Source organism: Rattus norvegicus, chromosome 1 (assembly GCF_021556685.1).
Source record: "Rattus norvegicus strain SHRSP/BbbUtx chromosome 1, alternate assembly SHRSP_T2T, whole genome shotgun sequence".
Taxonomy (NCBI): domain Eukaryota; kingdom Metazoa; phylum Chordata; class Mammalia; order Rodentia; family Muridae; genus Rattus; species Rattus norvegicus.
This window is the reverse complement of record NC_141534.1, coordinates 67,404,346-67,410,412: the sequence shown is the minus strand read 5'-3', so window position 1 is coordinate 67,410,412 and position 6,067 is coordinate 67,404,346.

Here is a 6,067-nt window from a genome sequence, read left to right as displayed (position 1 = left end):
ATTTGGTTAACAAGGAAAAGACACACCTGGCCTGGAACTGACTTACACCTTATAAGGATGGAATGATCCCATAGGATGTAGCCTGTGATTTTCCATGTTGCTGTGGTGCGAATGTACCCCCAAATTCATATGTTGAGATACAGTTACAGATACAGATCATATACGAAGGTGATTAAATCATAAGGGAAGAATCCTACGGAAGGGAATAAGTTGTCAAAGAGAGAATGAGGGACTGGGATAACTCTCCACAGTCTTGCAGTGTTCCTCTCGGTTTTTCCCAGTGTGCCACCTACCATGAGAGAACAGCCATTGTTTTAGAAGTCTTGCAAGTTCCTACAAGCATCCTGAGTCCCGCTGGGCAGTGGAAGTGCACACCTTTAATCCTGGCATTCAGGAAGTAGAGGCAGGCAGAGCTCTGAGTTCAAGGTCAGACTGATCTACAGGCAGGATAATCAGGGCTATACCGAGAAGCCCTGTCTCACAAACACAAAAGAAAATAAAAGAAATCTTGAGTTCTAAGGAGACTTGCTCTCCATAATGAAGAAAGCATCGGGTAAGAAGGTGAAGGCTTTGTTCTGAATTTCCCTTTGAGCTGATCATTGAGTCTCTCTGCTCTTGGGTTTCCAGCTCTGTAAAGTGGAGGTGGAAGATACAGGTTATTGAGTCCCTCACAGCCTTAGAAATGGTGGTTTCAGGATCTATCTGGTGTTAAGGCTTTCTCTTACCTGCCCAAATGTGCCAGAGAGAAAGGTCTAAGTTCACAAGTTGACAATGCTGTGCCAAGGAGGAGATATTAGCTGACTCAGCGCTCCTCTCTGGTCTTTGGCTTGGCAAGCATATCTCATTTGTTCCCATTGTTACATTAATCTTTGGCCAGGAACACGGGTGACCTCAACCTTGTCTTGCCTATCTGGAGTAAATAATGAAACATGCATAGTTTCCTTTGAAAACTCTGACACTGGCAGTCTGATTTTCAAAGTCTGAACTGTGGTATATGACTCGAGCAGAAATCTGGCACAGGGTGATTAAAACCAGCCTCTGAAGTAATGACCTTATTATATTTGAATTGTAATTTAATTTTTAAAAGTTGTTAAACAAATGAATGAATTAATTAATAAAGCAATCGAATTTTGGGATGGAAGTGAGTTTATGTTGCAATTTTATTTTTGGTTGTGAGCCTAGTCTTTAACCGCTGAGCCATCTCTCCAGTCCATATGCTGCAATTTTAAAATTCAGATTTCTGATAGACTAAAGCAACCATAATAACAGTAATAAAAAAAACTTAGGGGTTGGGGATTTAGCTCAGTGGTAGAGCACTTGCCTAGCAAGCACAAGGCCCTGGGTTCGGTCCCCAGCTCCAAAAAAAAAAAAAAAAAAAAAAAAATTAAAAAAAGGAAAAACAAGCACACAGGTAGGTGTATACACTGATAGCAATGAACTTGGAAATTTCTTCCCCTGCCCCTCCGAAAATGTGTTTGGCATTATTTAAATATTCTGAATAATACAATGTGATTCCAACTCTAAAGTTGTAAAGTAAGGAATGTGAAAACTAGAAGCAGGAAAAACATGTTTGCTGGTTTGTGGCTCTTAGGAAAGTAATGAGTTTCTGAAGCCTCAGCTCTCTTTTTGGCACCAACCTCCTGGGTGCAGATCTCAGAATGTCAGTGTCCCCTCTGTGCCAACCAGCAACACATCTCTGTGAATGGAAATACGGGAGAGAAAGGCAGAAATGTGAAGGGGTCATCTACGCTGTCTGTGCAATCTCGGAAGAAAGAACAAACGTAAGGCAGAGATAACAAGTGACTTTCCTATTTTATTTTATGATCTTTGTATTTCCTCTACATTTCAGATTCCTGTATCCTTCACTCAGCCATATTCATGACTTTGTAGCAACTCAGTGTAAAACTGACTGCCTTAGTTGGGGATTTAGCTCAGTGGTAGAGCGCTTGCCTAGCAAGGGCAAGGCCCTGGGTTCGGTCCCCAGCTCCGAAAAAAAAAAAAAAAAACAACTGACCGCCTTACACAAACTCTGAAATCCCTGACTCCACTCACTTTTTTCTGAGGTCCAAATGAGATTTTCCAGACACTATTTTGAGCTTTCCACTTGAATTTTCTGCACATTAGATTTATTGTGTTTAAAAATAAGCTCATGACCTTCTCTCAAAACCACTCCCCATATAGTCTCCACCTTTTTAAAAAAACAGCTGTAAGCCAGAATCAGAATCATACAAAGCGGGTTATTGTAACCAGTGTTGTCACCCTGTGTCTAATAATTTGTCACTCTTCTCTGAGGCAGGATCTCACTATGTAGTCCTGGCTGTTCTGGAACTCACTAAGTGACCAGGCTGGCCTTCAACTCAGAGATCCTCCTGCCTCTGCCTCCCAAGTACCCGGCCTAAGGGCCTTATCAACCTGCCCAGCTCTACCTCCTCTAATATGTAATCAGAATGCTTCTTAAAGCTGCCACCCTCCGTGTTATTCAAGTTCCTTACGCTCTTTTCTTTCTTTCTCTTCTTTTTCTAACACTTAATCCCTATGAGGAGACAAAGGATATTTTGTTGCTGTTGGTCCTAAAATTAGACAGTTGTTAAAGAGATTTGCTTAGATATGTTTAAAAACGCAACAGTTTGCTTTGTTTGTTCCGTTAGTTGGTTTTGGTTTTAAAGATAGTCGGAGTAGTAAGGACTCGAGAGTTGGTAGAAACCTCTGCCCTGCTGGTTGAAGTGCATCTGTTTAACTCTCTAAGGAACGGGGTGCTAACCACAATGTTTACCCATACCCACCTGGCTGACCCAGTTTGCTAAAGAACTTTAACAGAGAAACTGCCTTCCTGCCCATCCCCACATCTCTTCCTTAGTGGTCTGTTTGTCTCTGTCAGCAATGACTGGGGCCGGTAAGAAAAGCTGCCTTCTCTGCTTAAACAACTGAAAATCTGTGTGGAAGCTGCAACTCAAACTTGGCTAATAGGATATTCCACAATTTAGACTGACAGCTTTAATTCCTCTTTGCAGCCTTCCTACCCCCAGGCTTGAGGTTTAATGAACAAAAAGCCAGCAGAGGATTACTACACAAAAGAAATTACACCAAAAAGGACAGTGATTATCTTTGAGCCTCCAAGCTGACTTTCTTGACCCCTGTAGGAAGAGAATTGTCTTGCAAACCTGGAGAGTGAAAAGGTTTCACCCGAGTCTTTCTGCTTGCATTTAACATATCAAAAGCTAGGGCTGAACTTTCACACCAACACCCAGTTCACACGAATTCCCCACAGTCACTCTACACTCTAAGCAGGTTATAAGCTGAAACTGAAGTTTCACACACAAAGAATGCTTTCACTATTTGAAAGGCGTTTTTGGCATATTTTTATCATTTGTTGTAAATATACTATTGGTGGTATACTGAGCTCTCTCTCTCTCTCTCTCTCTCTCTCTGTGTGTGTGTGTGTGTGTGTGTGTGTGTGTGTGTGTGTGTGTGTGTGTGTGTGTGTGTTTAAAGCCTGGTGCTTTTCAAAAGACAGAATTCAACGAGGCAAAAGAAGTTAATTCCACTGCTTGAGGGAAATGGGGAGGGGGAGGGTGGGGCTTAGCAAGAATATCAAGGAGTTGGAGGTGCTCAAATATGGAGTAGAATTGATCAGAGGGTGAAATATCTTACACTGAAAAATAGATTTGTGTATTTTTTTTTCTTTCTTTCTCCTCCCCCCCCCCCCCCCCCCCCCCCCCAGAGCTGGGGACTGAACCCAGGGCCTTGCGCTTGCTAGGCAAGCGCTCTACCACTGAACTAAATCCCCAACCCCCTTAGACTTGTGTATTAATGTTAAAAAAAAAAAAAAAAAAAAAAGCTGAAGGGGGAAGTGACTGAATTAGGAGGAAAGAGTAAAGTCACCAAGGCACTCTGTGACAGATGGGAATGGGTTGGTCACAGAATGTTTGTGTTGTGATGAATCATAAGCACAAAGTAGCCACGCCAACAGTGGGAGACCAAAACGGTTGTAACTTTCAGCAATAAGCTGATGGCCGAAGCCATGAAATGCTTCCTCCTGATACTGATATAAGAAGCTCGGGAAACACAAATGAAGGCACTGATAACCAGTGCTGGAGCAATCTGGAGGCCGGGTGTTATCACCGAGAGAAAAAGACGATAGCAACGAACCGTAGAAGTGAAGGCTGCTGGGATGCGGCTCAAGGAAGATGCATACGTACAAAACAGTCAATGTACGGCTGTTGTAAAAGTGTCTGCATTTGGGGATGAAGACACATCAGTGTCACTGTACGTTTGAGTAGATGAGTAACCGTGTGGTCTGTCTCCTGTGTTTCTCCAGCTTTCTCAGCAGGCCTTCCCTAAACACGCTACACGTGCTTTAGTGGATCACAAACCGGCATGTGGGAGATAGTGGCGTAATGAAGTCTCGCGTGTCTGTTACCAGTAACGTTTTCCATTCCCGTTAACCCATCTTGCTGCCGCTTTTCTGGTTTGCTTTAGAGTAATTTTTAAAGTAAATCCCAGGTGTTGGGGACCACCTTTCATGCTGGGGGTTTGGTTTGTTTATTTTCTTAGTGTCTACCTTTCCTTACTAAAATTGGAGTTCGACAACAGCAGAGATTTTTTTTCTTACCATCTCTAATCTTAGCGACAGCATCTTTTAAAGGTCCTGGCAGGGACCTAGCTGGAGAGATGGCTTGGCAGTTAAGAGCACTTGCTGGTCTTTTAGAGGACCTGGGTTCCATTCTCTAACCACTCACAAGCGTCTGTAACTCCTGTTCCAGGGAATCCAACATCTTCTTCTGGCCTCCAGGCACTCAGATGACTGAGGTACATACATGTAAGCAAACACTCAAACAGATAAAATTAAAAATAAATAGAGCTTTTAAAGTGTCCTGACACCTAATATATGATTGATAAATTGATTGAGCACATAAATGTATGAAGATGGCGACATTTTTAGTTTCTTGCTAGTCACTTACACATCCAAGGAAACCACAAATATCATGAAAAAGCAACTTACAGAATTATAGAAGCTATGTATTTGGTAGAGTTAGCTCTGAAATACATTAAGAATTTCTGTAATCAATGGCAAAAGAATATACAACCCCTTCTTCCTCTGGAAAACGTCAACCATTGGTACTGGTGTGTCTAGATGGCCTGGGTTTTAGCAAAGACCTACAAGGAATGACTGCCGCAGTCGCTAGGGAAAATGATTGTTTATGGTACACACAGAAGAGAATCCAAAGACAGAAAGTGGAGTGCTGTCCTTGGTGGGCATTTGCTCTCCTCCCTGCCCATTTAGGAGTCTGAGATGATAGAGTTTTCTTCCTGGGATCAAACCTCGGAATGAGGTTTTAAAGATGGTGTAGAAGCAGACACACCAACCAGTGGACCTGAGTCAAGGCATCTGTTGTCATTGGAGATTGTGGTCATGCTAGTCTGGGTACCACTTAGTACTGGAAGGAGGTAGCTGTAGCCATCGGAGCAGCCATCATCTTGGCTAAGCTCTGCACAGCGCCCACAGAGAGAAGTCACTGGGAAAACAGGATTATTAAACCCTATAGCATTCCATGCAAGGTGACAGGCTGTAGATATGCCTCATCCCAACTCCAGAGGGATGGGTATCTTTCACTTCTATGCCCCCAAAGCTACTGCTATGGGTGAATACTTGCTATGCTTCAGCCACATAGGGGCTCTTCAGAAAAATGTAAAGGTTAGAATTACTCTATGACCCTACAATATCACTTCTGGATATTTATCCAGAAGAATGGACATAATTTAACTGTTCCTCTGTTCACTCCAGTACCATTCGAAATAACCAAGGCAGGGAAAGTGATATCTAATGGAGTGGCAGACAAAGTAATGAATCAGAGAAAGATGTCACAGACTAAGCTACTTAAGGGGCAATGCAGAGAGAAAAAAAGAAAAGAGGAGGGCGGGTTTACCAGGAGGGTTTTACAGAGATATGTTGAATAGAAAACAAGGTAGGGAAAGGTGAAAACAGAGAATGAGAATGAGAATGAGAATGAGAATGAGAATGAGAATGAGAATCAGAATCAGAATCAGAATCAGAATCAGAATCAGA